The sequence below is a fragment of the Aotus nancymaae genome, unplaced genomic scaffold (assembly GCF_030222135.1).
Source record: "Aotus nancymaae isolate 86718 unplaced genomic scaffold, 86718_ANA_hifiasm-v0.15.2.pri h1tg000006l, whole genome shotgun sequence".
Taxonomy (NCBI): Eukaryota; Metazoa; Chordata; class Mammalia; order Primates; family Aotidae; genus Aotus; species Aotus nancymaae.
Window position 1 is genome coordinate 30,871,662 of NW_026988417.1, and position 15,570 is coordinate 30,887,231.

The following is a 15,570-nucleotide window of genomic DNA, read 5'->3' on the forward strand; positions in this document are numbered from 1 at the left end:
ACTGTTGGAGGCTGAGGCGGGCTGATCATGAGGTCAAGAGATTGAGACCATCCTGGCCAACATGTTGAAACCCTGTCTCTACTAAAAATACAAAAATTAGCTGGGCATGGTGGCATGCTCCTGTAGTCCCAGGTACTCAGGAGGCTGAGGCAGGAGAATCGCTTGAACCCAAGAGGCAGAGGTTGCAGTGAGCCGAGATTGCTTCATGGCACTCCAGCCTTGAGACAGAGCAAGACTCCGTCTCAAAAAAAAAAAAAAAAAAAAAAAAAAAAAAAAAAAATATATATATATATATATATATATATATATATATATACACCAAGATTCAGTATATGATTAAGGAACCATTTTTAAAAAGTGGATAAGAGATCCACTTATTCATGATTCAACAAATCGTGTTGGAATAATTCAATGTATATAAAATCATATATATATATATACACAAAAAAAATTATTGATTAAATAAACTTTACATACATTGATTAAGTAGACTACTTATAAAAATAAAGCTATGAAGTCCAAAAGGAAAATGGATTTTAAGTAAAAATTTGAAATGTACGTGGGCAACTGTATCACATAATCGTAATTTTCCCTTTCCTGCCTGCCCTTGCCCTGGTTTTAGCATTGAGAGGATGCAGTTACGTCTCCCATTTCATTTGGTCTGGAACACTTGGCTCAATTTGCCCAATGAGAAATGAGTAGGTAAAATGTGTGTAGGAATTTTTACACGCGGTTGTGCAATTTTGGCTTGCTTTTATGCTTCTACCATCCACCATAGCAAGGACTTCTCTGGAGAGCCATTGACATCAGAATAAAAAAATATCCAGAACATTTTTGAACCTAGTCTACAACCTGGAGTGAAACCAATGAGTCACAGCTTAGTCTAGCAGAACACCAGCTGATTTACAGCCCTATGAGCAGGAAAAATAAATGTATGTTTAATGTGCCTGAGATCTGGACATTGTTTGCAACAGAATTCCGTTATTGTGATAGTGATTTAATATATTGTAGAAAATTCTAGAGAAATGTGTGAGTGTTTTATTAACATAGTGGAAAATGCTTTTCTAGTCCAAAAAAATTTTAAAAAATGCGTAGAAAAACACGAAAAAATTGCCTTTATGAACATATAAAGTATTAATGAAGTAAAATTAATATAAAATAAAAATAAGGAGATAGTCTATGAAAAACTATGCAGCATGAAAGGATTGCTATTATAAAATTCAAAAAACTCCTGCATTATTGAAAAATAACAAAACAGGAAAATGACTAAAAATAAATACATAGAAATGTTAGCAGAAAAATATGTTGAAGATGATCACCTCTTAGTAATATTTGTACTATAAGAAATAAAATAGTTATTTTGTTCTTTAAAGAGTAAAAATAAAACAAGGAAAATAAGTGGTTTCAAGGATAAGGATAGATGGGAATATTTATCTGTTTGGGTAATATTAACTGTAGAGTAGTTTAAATTATTATCTATATTTTAAATGTACATAACTTTCATCTAGCAATTCTACATCTAATAAATAATTCTATCAAAATTTTAATATTTATGCTTAGAAATGCTTATACAAAGGTGTTTATGTCTACATTGCATATTAGAACAAAAAATAAAAACAATCTAAATGTGCATCATTTAACAAATTTTTATTTGTACTATACACAACCTCACGATGTCTGGCACAGAGTGCATGTTAAATAAGAATCAGTAATACTTACCAATCAGTAAACCGTGTTCCAATTAAGTCAACTACAGGATTTTAAAATATTTAGTTTACTCTTCAGAAACATATGTTTAGTAAAAGTTAAAATCTTATTTTTGCTCTTAAAAATTCCTGGATTGATTTATATGTTAAATGCAATCACAAACAAAATCCTACACTGTGTTTTGTAAAAATTGACAAGTCAATTCTAAAATTTGTGTAGAAATGCAAATGACTTTCCAAAAGATGATCAGTGTTGAAGGACTTACATCATCTAATTTTAACACTTATAAAACTACAGTACTGGAGCATAATCATAGACAAGGTGAAGAGGAACAGAGAGTCCATAAAGAGACTCATGCATTATTAATCACTATGATATTAAATTAAACTTGTATTAATTTAAAATTCATCAGTTAATTATTAAATTAAACAATTAATTTGTCCATTAATTTTTGATAAACAGGTGAAGACAGTTGAATGGAGGAAAAAATAATTCTTCAAAAAATGGTGCTAAAACAATTCTATAGTCATATCTGATAAAAGGATCCTCAATCCATATCTTGTACCACATGAACATCAAAAGCTATCTTGTACCACACAAATATCAAAAGCCAGGGTATTCTCCAATTAATTTAGGACATTGTTATTATCATGGGCCTAAAGTGAAAGCTTTATTTATTAGTTCGTTATTGTGATGTTGCAGTTGGTACAAGAAAAAAATAATATAAGCAAAACACCTCCCAATTTTAATTCTTTTTTATGAATCCAGAGAGAAGCAATAGTTTCAGAAATTGAAAGCAATACCATGTTCATTCCAATACTGGCATGCACAGTAAGTCCCTTCTACTGTATGAGCCATGCTAAAGATTATTAAGGGGGTCCTTGAACCTGTAAAACTAATTAAGCTTAAGCTGGGCATGGTGGTGCATGCCTGTAATCCCAGCTACTCAGGAGGCTGAGGCAGGAGAATTGCCTGAACCCAGGAGGCGGAGGTTGCGGTGAGCCGAGATCGCGCCATTGCACTCCAGCCTGGGTAACAAGAGCGAAACTCCGTCTAAAAAAAAAAAAAAAATTATTAAGCTTAAATATTAAAAACCATTCTCACTTATAACTAAGACACTGTAAGGAACAGAGCTGATTGATTACATGCCACGTGTAGGGAATTCTTTTTTAGACAACGTGTGAAAGGTGTGGCTAAATTAGAAAAGACAATCAAATTCCAAAATTTGGGAAAAATACACTTTCTGATAAAAATACTAGTCAGTGGTTTGAACTCAAAATTTACATGAAATAGAAACCACAAACTACTCTGAAATGGAAAGCTATCTACACAGGTGTCAAGTGTGTGTTATAAGCCTCCAGTTCTACCTTGGTAAACATATTTCTTTGAAGACTTGTAGTTTTATTGCAGGGATTGCTTCTCCCTGGAATAGACTACAGGTGCCATCTTAACTGAATAAAAAGACTTCAGACTGTTATTTCTAAAAAATAAATCTAAGGGAATGTACTACAAAGGTTCCTATCTCCACCACCCAGTCTCTCTAGATTTTGAAATAGAAAAATATACATGTCATGAAGACATTTTAAAATTAGTCTCTAAAGATATCGAATCTATACCATAAATTTTATAAGACCTAACATATTGATTTATTTTCTATGGACTGAGTAACGTGAGGAACTGCTACTCATGTATGAACAGTTAAAAATCAGGTTTATTTTGTACCTTGGTACTCTTTAGACATCAAATAGTCTAGGACAACCTAACATTTATGCCAAAATATCTTAAATACTCAGAAAGTACCTCTTTTGTTTCGCATTTTGCCACAGTGTTCATGAACATTTGCTGTAATAGCAATTTCGGCTTCTTAGTGTTTTCATTCTTAAAATAATATTTACCACAATATATTTATTATGTCTTGGCAAAACAGAATAAAAATATTAATACTACTACTAATAAAAATAATGCAAACTTTAAAGTTTTTTATCTCAGATGTAAAATAATGTTTCATTGCCAATTTTGTTTAAATACTTTTAAATTAAAAAACTACAGGAATACAAAAAATATTACTTTGAAGTTAAGCAACACGTGACTACATCATCCCCATCATTCTTTGCCATTGTCTTCTGTCAACTGACATGTTCAATTTTATGTTTGCCTAAAATTCTTTGATGTCTGCCTTCTGGCTTTCCTTATAATCTCAATTCTTGCCATCATCTTGGACAACACTCAGGATTTTCTTGATTGTTATTTTTTTTAAATATATTTTACCTCTAAAAATTTAAATTTAAGCATTGATGCCGGCGATGACAATCTTCCATTTTTCTTCTTATGTGTTACTCCTATCACAAGTGTCTTTGGCATCAGTGGAAATTTCTCTACCTTGAACTCTCTACTTAATTCTTTCTATTACTCCTTCCTGGCCTTATTGTGGGTGCTTTCAATCCTGAACACCCATATTATCCTCTTGCTTATATGATTCACTTCCCAGTATCCTCTCCTGTATCAGGAACTTAGAATAGTCAGCACAAAACAATCACAGAACATTGGATGTTGATGTCAGAAGAAATTCATTTTTTCCTATCTCATCTGAGACCTAAAAACATTTTTAAAATTATATTTTCCCACTTAACTGCCTCCTTTATTCACAAGAGCATTTCAGTCTGTCTTCACTCTTCTCAAATTCCTTATCCCTCTAAACTGTCTCAATCCTAGTAATAGAAAAGCTACAATTTACTGAGTATTTGATTTGCTGAACAATCTACTAAATACACCACAAATATTGCCTCATTTGATTCTCTCAATAACTCATTGAAGTGGTTTTATTATTCTTGTTCAACTGAGTAATAAACAGAAGGCAAGAGTGATAAAGAGTATGTCAAGGTTGTGTAATGGATAATAGGTGGAGTTCAGATTTGAACTCCCAATCTCATAATCTGAAATGCCACCTTTAGCAGAAAAGAACTTGCTCCCTTCTTTACTGAGAATCTAGAATCTATTCGATGAGAAGTGCTTTCTTTCCTCTATTTCCATTATAAATGCATTTGCTTTCCTGCATTTCTCATTTTCTCTTGATATTGTCAAAATTCTACATGAGCACTGATATTGTATGGCTGTGTCCCCGCTAAAATCTCATCTTGAATTCCCATGTGTCATGGGAGGAACCAAGGACAGGTAATTGAATCATGGGGGCCATTCTTTCTCATGCTGTTCTCGTGATAGTGAGTAATTCTCAGGAGATCTGATGGTTATTATGGGGGGCATTTTCCTGCACAAGCTCTCTCTTTGCCTGCTACCATCCATGTAAGACATGATTTGCTCCTCGTTGCCTTCCACCGTGATCGTAAAGCTTCCTGAGCCATGTAGCACTGTAAGTTCAATTAAACCTCCTTCTTGTGTAAATTACCCAGTCTTTATCAGCAGTGTGAAAATGGATTAATACAAGCACCTAATATTATATGTTTCTCTTATGCCTACACAAATCCTTTTCTTTTGTATAATCCACTCTCTTTATAGCTTCAATTTTCCCTTCATTGTATCTTCTCCAATTAATGTTTTCAAATAACAATAATGATATTAATGATAATAGAGTCCCATCTTTAAAAATAAAGGCAAAAATTATCAGTCTCTAAATATTACTCTGGGTTTCTGATCCTTACATTGTGAAGATTTTAGGGGTGGTCTATAATCAATATCCACATTCCTTTTTCTGTTTCATATAGTAAAATATGAGTTCTACTCACCTTTCTACTGAAATTGCTTCCACTGGTATCACCAAAAAGCTTGTTGGTCAATCCACTATAAACTTTAGTTTCATGTCTTTTCAGTATTTGGAAATATCTCTGTGCTAATTTTATACTGCTGCATAACACATTGCTAAAAACTTAGGAACAAACATTTATCATCTTGAAACAACATTAATTTATTATTTTACAATTCTGAAGGTCATGGCACCTCTAGATTATTTGCTGAGAATTTCATAGAGCTGAAATCAAAGTGTTGGCTGGGCTGCATTCTCATCTGGAGGTCAGGGTCCTTTTCCAAGATCATTCAGGTTGCTGGTTGAATTAAGCACATTGTGGTTGGAGGAGAGAGGTTGCTGGTTTTTTGCTTGCTATAGGCCAGAGATCTTTGTCTCCTTCTAGGAGATATATCTTAGCCATAAGGGCTTATTCACAACATAGTAGCTTTCTTCTTTGAAGTCAACAAGACCATCTTCCTTTAGTTTGCTATGGCAAAATCTTAAATAATAACAATCTTAAAGAGAGTGACTATACCTTTAAGGAATAGGTGATTATATTACCTTTGCTGTATAATCTAATCAGGGTAGACACCATTTATCACATTAGCAGGTACTGCCCACACTCAAGTGGGGGGGATCAAAGGACATTTACACTATTGATTGAATCTTGGAGGCCATATTAGAATTCTTCCTACCAGAGTTTCCTTTTTGGCATGTTCTATTTCTTTGGCTCCTCTGACACCACACTTTTATAGTTTTCCTCCTTCCCATTCAAATATGTCTTCAAGTCACTTCTTTTTATGATTTGTCTTTAAAATATTTTATATCAATCATTCTTAAAGTCTACTGTCTCATCTATAACTTGATGCATCTAAAATCTATCTCTATTCCTGCATGCTCTTGTGTTAAAAATTTATGAATCTAACTACTTACTCTCCATTGCCATATCCACTTGAACGACCTAAGGAATATCAACATATTAAATAAACTCATCACTTCTTCCTCATATCTAACACACATGCACGTGTGCATGCACTCACACAGACACACGTGAGCATGCACACACACACACACAATCTCTTCTTCACTGGTCAGTGTTTTCAGGGAATGAAATAAAAACACCATTCAAATACTAGCCAATGCCAGAGGTCTGTGCTGCTCCTTGGTTGCTCTTCTACCACTTACACAGCATGTCCAATCAATCATGAAACATATTTACTTTCACCTCTTTAATAACTCTCTGATTTCCCCAATCAGAGCTGCCAACATATTTGAGTTGATTAGACAAAAATCGTCCAAACTAGTTTTGTCTCCGTAGATTGATTCTAGAAGCATATATTTAATTGTTTATACTTTTTATCCTAAAACTCTTCAATACTCTTGTCTTTGAGCTCAGGGTAAAATGCAAACTCCTTGGAATGGCATTTAGAGAACTTTAACAATAGGGTTTTGATTATATCTCCAATTGCATCTTTAGATACGTCTCATCTGAACTCGGAAACTTTGGTACAAGTCTAGTAAATTACTTACAGATCCAGTAGCGTCTGTTTGTTTGTTTTGTTTTTCTCTAGACTACTGGCCATGGCTTGGAACATGCTATTTCTTGTGATTGACTGGAACATCCTTCTCTCCTTTTTACCTGACTGACTTTTATGCAATTTCATTCATGGTGAGAGCGTTTTCTTACCATTCTATACTAAACATGGTTTGAAGACTGTCTTATGTGCTCCTCCCTGATAAAGTATGTAGATTATTATTTAACTTAAATTTTTTCAGTATTGTCGCTTAATAGAAATAAGCAGGTTTCTGCAGTTTTATTTTGTTTTGTTTTGAGACAGTTTTGCTCTTGTTGCCTAGGCTGGAGTGCAGTGGCATGATATTGGCTCACTGCAACCTCCACCTCCTGGGTACAAGGGATTCTCCTGCCTCAGCCTCCCGAATGGCTGGGATTACAGGCCTGTGCTGCCACATCCAGCTAATTTTGTATTTTTAGTAGAGACAGGGGTTTCTCCAAGTTGGTTAGGCTGGTCCCCAACTCCTGACCTCAGGTGATCTGCCTGCCTCGGCCTCCCAAAGTGCTGGGATTATAGGTGAGAGCCACCACACCCAGACTGCGGTGTTATAAATTAAATGGATAAATCTTAAATGATGTATAAGTTATAATTAAAAGAAAGGAGGGTAAAAGAAAGTATTTATAGAGAAATGGAACAACATTATTTAAGTCACAAATACAGTGTGCTTGCCATATACAAGTAGTTTAGTAATTTGAGAGTCTAAGGTACAAAGGTCAAGGAGTAATTTGGAATGCTGAACTGACTCCACAATGAAAAGGACCATTAATGCCTCAATTTAATCTGGTAGTCAGAGGGAAGCCACTAAAAATTCCTAAACATTGACGTAACATAGCTCTCCTTTCCTTTTTAATTTATCACATAAATGACTAGGTAAAAGGTAGATTAATGGTAGCAATCTTCTAAGAAGACAGATTAGGAGATTATCAATGCAACTAAAGTGAGGAATAATTAGATCATGGAAAAATCAAGCTGGAGATACAAACACAGACATAAAGAATAGAAGGTTAAGGTAAAATGTTAAAAGGCAGTTGTTTAACTTATCCTATTTAAACAAGTATATGTGTGTGTATGTATGCATACATACACACACATATATCTATATATATTCAGATATCTCTGCTATTTCTTGAAAGTGTATTCTCTTCTTTGAACAAATATATATGTATTTCAAAGAACAACGTAAATGTATTGTTATGTATTACAGTATTATATATTTAACATATGTATTATATGTATATTATATACATATATATATAGTGGGAGAGAGAGAGAGACAGATACAAAGAATAGAATACACATACTCAAAAAATAGCACAGAGACAGTCGACGTATTTCCCCAATATGTCCCCAATAAGGTTGAAACTACTTGATGAAGAGAACCATTACTTTTAAAAGTTTTATAATATTTACTGTGAACCTTGAATTTTTATAACACATATTCACCCAAACACCCCCAGACACAAAGGTCTACTGAATAATTCTGCTTCAAATAGTACAATAAATGTTTTAAATTACTTTGACTATTAAATGAATACATACTCTTTTATGTGTTGTACATATTGCAACTTCAGTCTTTGAAAACTATGCCCAGAGAATGCATTTGAGGTTCCTGACATGAACCATACTTTATGCACTATCAGGATTCCTCTTTGAGGTAATCTGCTTGTCTTAGTGCTTCCATTGTCTAAGCCAGCAGTACTTGACAGAACTTTCTGTAATGATGGGTATGTTCTATATCTATGCTATTTAAATATAGTATCCATTAACTACCTGTAGCTATTGAGCCCTTGAAATTTGGTTAGTGTGACTGAAGAATTGAATTTTTAATTTTATTTGATTTTAATTAACAAGATTAAACAGCCACTCATATCACTAGTGTCTATATAGTGGACAGCACACATCTCCATTTTTAAGCACCAGAGTTCTGACAGTTGGAAATTACCGGAATTTGAGTTGCTGTGATTTGATTCAACTAAATTCAAATTAAGAATACATTTATCAAACCTCTTTTGCATGCTTAAACTTATGCTTACAGCTGTAAAACAACGGTGCAAAGAATTGAAAAGTCCATATTCTACCTCTGAAGAACTCCATAGTCTTATGGACAAAAGCTTATGGGCCAAATACAATCTGCCACCTGATTGTGGAAATACAGTCCTTTTGGAACACAGCCAGGTCCTTACTTCTATATTGTCTCTGGCTGCTTTTGTGTTACATAACAGATGTGAGTGGTTACAATTTAGGCTGCATAGTCCTCACAGCCTAAAATATTTACTCTCTGGCTCTTTTCAGAGATAGTTTGCTAGCCCTGGTCTAGTGGGTCAGAGCTGTGAAAGCAAATAATTACAATGAAGTGCAACAAGTTAAATAAAGAAATGGGGATAAAGTACAGAGTCATTAGGGCAGGGTATGATTGACTCTGGCTGAGTTGTTCGGGAAAGGAATCAAGGAAAAGTGATGTCTGAGTTAATTCTGATTGATGAATAAAGAGTTTGCCAGAACAGAGGCTAAAGGGAGGGTTTGATGAGTTTCTCTATATTTAGTGAATAGAAAATAAAGTAATCTCACTATTTATAAATACATTCACAAATATATATATATATTTGTGTGTGTGTATACATATAAAATATATACATATATGTAGCATATGCATATATAACAGTAGTGAGAAAATATTCAAATAAGCTAAACTTAGTGTTAAATTAACAGTAGTGAGAAAAATGAATAATTTAACACTAAGATAAGCTTATTCAAAAGCTTATACTGAAAAGATCTTAAATCTTTATGATTTGTTTACCTATAGTGACTAACATTAAATGAAATAACATGATTTATATCAACATATATTTTCTGGAGTTACATGATTAATAATTTTTAAATCCATTCACCCTTAAAAAGAAGACTTCCTAACAGCATGCTGTCAATGTTTCTTTTACCATGTGTGAAGGAATATAGGAAATTAGGTACATCATGGACAACACATTTTTAACGTCATTGGCTAAAATGTGAAGATGACCTACAAGGAGTTATTTATTACTGAACAAGAAAAGGGTAATATATAATGTCTAGAACTCAAGCTTCATAGAATTTAGTGGCTCAAAACAGGCATATGAGTTCAAATTTGAAGCATGAGAAAATTGAAATCAATATCGGAATAGAGATTTTAATATCAACACGATTTACACTTCATGTAATTCATTTTTAAAGAGAATGAAAATTCAACTAATCCAAACCATTGTTCTTTATTATTATTATTTTTTGATCTTTGCTAGATATTTGCTTTGCTTTGCTGCAGTTATTTCACACTTCTTCCATTGGGCAGTACCCCTGTGGTTTGAGTGGAGTGAAGGGGACAAGTACTTTCCTCTGGATATTGTTATTGGTTCAGGTAATTTAAATTTAAGCTTATTTGCATGTGACATTAACTAAAAGTAAATATTCTTGAAGGATGGTTCAATTAATAGATATATTAGCACACTTAATGGCTGTGACAGGACAGGGACACCTTATCTTCCTATGGATATGAACAAACTGTGACATCACCTTCATAGTGCTGAGCCATCTGGCGACCCTGGGAGAAGTCAGCTTAAGAATGAAGTCAACATGTGGAAGAGGGCAGAGAAGAAAATCAGAGAAGCTAAACCAGAGCCGTAGTGATCATTACCTCAACCCAACTCTATGCTCAGATTTTCAAGTGAGTCCATCAGTCCCGTATTGCCCGAGTCAATATGTACATTACTTAAAGACATTCTGATGCAAAGATGTACAATATATGAGTAGCCTTCAAATAGAGTTCCATAGCAAACAAAACCCTATGTCTAATTTTGAAATTATGATGTAAATAACTATAGAATCTGTTTTAGTTTTATTTTCGGGAATAATAGCATTTGCTCATGTACAGCAATTTTTCTCCCCTACAGTCTCTTTGGAGATGCATCAACTTTCCCACTTTATCATTATTTTGGATTAAAATTTTGTATACCTTACTAAAATGAAAATGCTACCTTCATTTTAAAGAAATTATCAAGGAAGGAAAAACAAATACCAGGTGATTTAAATGAGAAAATTGAATCCAAAAACATTGGAAATAGTGTGTTTCAGAACAGCGTGGGGTGGAGAGATGACCTTAAGCTATAACTCTAAGTAGGTAGGAGGAAATATAAGGCCAACTGGAGAGTATGCATGTGTGTGTTTTCCCGTGTGTGTGTGTTGATGATGTATATTCACATGTGTGGGTGCTTCCTTGTATTGATTGTTGATAGAGAAGTGTGATACTAAAGTAAATTACGAGTCCTTAAATGACAAAAGTTGTTTAATTCTATGTTATATGTAGGAAAAGATTAATAATTGCAGACAAATGCTGTAATTCTAGGTGCAAATAGGAAATATCTAATAACTGCAACTGGACTTTCAAGAGTGCCAAATATATACATATATATAGTTGTTTTTCTTTCTTTCTATTTTTTTTAGAGGGAGTCTTGCTGTGTCACTAGGCTGGAGTGCAGTGGTGCGATCTCGGCTCACTGCAACCTCTTCCTCCCAGGTTCAAGCAATTCTCCTGCGGCAGCCTCCCGAGTAACTGGGACTACAGACGCACGCCACCATGCCCAGCTAATTTTTATTAGTAAAGACAAGATTTCACCATATTGGCCAGGATGGTCTTGATCTCCTGAAATCGTGATCTGCCAGCCTTGGCCTCCCAAAGTGCTGTGAGCCACCACGCCTGGCCCAAGAGTGCCATATTTTTAAGAGGAATGTAGAATTACAGAGCTCACTGCTAAAGTCAAGTATGTTTTCATTTTTCAAACCTGCCAAAATTTTTTCACATATATGCATCAAAATTTGCTTTTGTAATGTTATGCTTTTAAAACGTACCATTATTAGTGTCATCATTATTATCATTTATTTTACTCTGCAGAGCATTGTTACTGGATAAATTATGGAATTGCGTTCATAGCATAAAGTGAAAATGAAATATAAAGTTATCAAATAGCAGATATATAGCTAAGGAATTGTAATACAACATTTATCTTTGAATTTTTCACTCTGTATTTAGAATGCCAGTGTGTCATTAAAGAATGACTTATGGCCACGCACTGTGGCTCACACCTGTAATCCCAGCACTCTGGGAGGTCAAGGAGGGAGGATCGCGAGGTCAGGAGTTTGAGACCAGCCTGACCAACATGGTGAAACCCTATTTCTACTAAAAATACAAAAAATTAGCTGGATATGGTGACACTCACCTGTAATCCCAGCTACCCAGGAGGCTGAGGCAGGAGAATCCCTTGAACCCGGGAGGTGGAGGTTGCAGTGAGCCAAGATCATGCGCTGCACTCCAGACTGGGTGACAGAGTGAGACTTCATCTCAAAACAAACAAACAAACAAGCCTCATATATTGACAACATTAACACTTTATTTTTTTTGAATAGCAGTTAAATATTTTTTAAAATTCAGCATTTTTGAAAGCTATAAAAAGAAATATTGTATTAACAGCTATTGAGATGGAAATTGTGAGAAAAAACCTACTTGTGCACTATGAAGAACTCTTATATGTACTGTTACTACATTTTGCATTTTTTTTTTTTTTTTTTTGAGACGGAGTTTCGCTCTTGATACCCAGGCTGGAGTGCAATGGCGCGATCTCGGCTCACCGCAACCTCCGCCTCCTGGGTTCAGGCAATTCTTCTGCCTCAGCCTCCTGAGTAGCTGGGATTACAGGCACGCGCCACCGTGCCCAGCTAATTTTTTGTATTAGTAGAGACGGGGTTTCACCATGTTGACCAGGATGGTCTCGATCTCTTGACCTCGTGATCCACCCGCCTCGGCCTCCCAAAGTGCTGGGGCATTTTTTTTTACATAGTTTGATTTAGGTTAATTACATCTATATTTACATATAATATTGGTTATAAACATAGGTTTCTAAATGACTTTCGTGGATTGCTGATCATGAAAAGCTTTCTGCACAGAGGCTGGTATTGTAAATCTTTAAAAAAAGATAAATATGCTTTGTTCTTAGTTTTCACAACACACATTTACATATTAAGGGTTCTGATAAGTTCTGCAGTAAAGAAAATAATTAAACATCATTTAACAAAACATTGCTTAAACTTATTTGTTAAGAAAATATTTTCCCCTAAATAACACTAACATCTATAATTTGGAATGCTCATTTCACCAAATAGACTTTTAAATCTTTCACTTTGAATAAAAGTATTTTCAATATCCTTGTTCGGTTTTGCTTTTGAGGTGCATTGGCTCAGATAGTTTCACCATAAATAGTTATTTTTTTCAACTTGTTTTGACCTCAATCGTAGGTCTTGTTCTTTTGGCTTAAGATAAGCACCACTTCTATATGCATTACATTATATTGGTTTCTTTTTGTTAAGGTAATAGCATGCTCTAAATCCCAAGATAGGTATTAAAAGTATCTAATTTTAAAAAATACACAAGGACATTGGATAAATTATTTTGATTTTTAGAAATATTTGCTTAAGAATGTTTTCCTGTGTAGTAAAGCTTTTTGTCTGATATAAAAGAAAGGGATGTGTGTGTGTGTGTGTGTGTGTGTGTGTGTGTATTAGTATTTCAGGGTTTGTTCAACCAATGTCATCACTAGATATTTCTTACATGTGCCAGGTGCAGTGGTTCACGCTTGTAATTCCAGCACTTAGGGAGGCAGAGGCAGGCAGATCATGAGGTCAGGAGTTCGAGACCAGCTTGACCAACATGGTTAAACCCTGTCTCTATTAACAATTCAAAAATTAGCCTGTTGTGGTGGTGTGTGCCTATAATCCCAGTTTCTCAGGATGCTGAGGCAGGAGAATCGCTTGAACTCTGGAGATGGAGGTTGCAGTAAGTCAAGATGGCACCACTGCCCACTGCCCTCCATCCTGGGTGACAGAGAGAGACTCCATCTCAAAAAAAAAAAGAAGAAGGAAATATCTTACACAATGACCACATTATTTTTCTTAACTCAATCCTGTTAAGATCAGTCTAATGCAAATGTTAGAAAAGAGAGAAGCAAATCTATCTGAGTCATGCTGAATAGATTAAAAGAAATTGAGGATTTAATGCTGAATGTCAGAGTCAGATTACACAGAAGTCTTGAAATTCCAAAGCAAGGTTTCTTCAGTAAGATAGCATCAAAATAATGAATATCATATTATGGACTTCATTCAGTAGCTACAGATGACAAAACATTTTCACTCAGAAAACGTCATGCCCATTTAGAAGGAAGATTGATAAAAGACATCATATGGAGTCTTTCTTGGAAAACAAGGCTAAGGAGCTGTCTGGATCCTCATTGCAAAGTGAAATGTCCTCTTTGTTGGGAAGATAAAATAATAACACACTATCACGCTGTAACTGAAAATACATATGGCTAAATAACTAATCAGATAAATATAGTTCTTTTCAATAAAACTAACATGTATTTCTTTCTTCCATTCATATTTATTCATTGTTCATGTATTCTAGCTCATAGAGTAAATGAATGTGTGCAATGTTAAAGAAACAGGGTAGAAATAAATCATCAAAGATAGATTTTTTTTTGGAAAAAATTAGCAATGTCAGGCATATAATATGCTCAAGGGGTAATTCTAATGAGTTATTTATACTTATGCAGATTATTATACATAAAATGATCAATTAAATTATTCAATTTGAATAGTGCATCAAAGGATCCATAATTGTACTTTTTAACAGCACAGTTGTGGTTCAACATTAGTGTTTGGGAGTCAAAGATATCTGAATTGGCGCTCTTGCTCTATCTCTTATTTAGAGTTACTTAAGTGTTCTGTGCTTCAATATCTGAGTCAAAATAAAGGGAATAACTTCAGACCTTTTAGCTTTTGTGACTTTTTTTTAAAACATTAACACATTAAGATTGCTTCTAATGCTAGTTCATTTTGTTATTTCTCCTGGCCTTTTTAGCCGTTGATCCATTTAACTCATCCTAGAGTTTTTTTTGTTTTATTTATTTTTTACAATGCCAGCATAAGTTTGTGGAGTATGAGTGCAGTTTTGTTACATGGATACATTGCACAGTGGTGAAGTTTGGGCTTTTATTGTAATCATCACCTGATTAGAGTATGTCGTACTGATTAAGTAGTTACTCATCCCTCATCACCCTCTCAATTTTCTCCCCTTCTGAGTCTCCAGTGAGTGTTATTCCACACTCTAACTTGCAATTTCATTACCACCTATTCCTCTCTTTTTCTTTCCTTGATTACTTTGCTGCAGAGTAAAACACACTGTTTTGTCTAGTAATTTTTAATAATAAAATATAAATTGAGTTTGGGATTTTTTGGGGGGCTTCATATCAAAATGTTGCTAAATATTTATTGAGGCTTTATGAAATTCATTTTTATCTAGACTGAAGTTCCAAGGATTGCATGTTTGAAACATATATATTACATGCCTTACACCTTGAGTGTATTCTCAATATGTTCTTTTTTTATCCCATTATCTTCATTTAGACTCTGAACTGACGTTTTCTCTTAACCAGGTGGTCTTTTTCACATTTTAGTTGATTTTTTATTTTTAACATT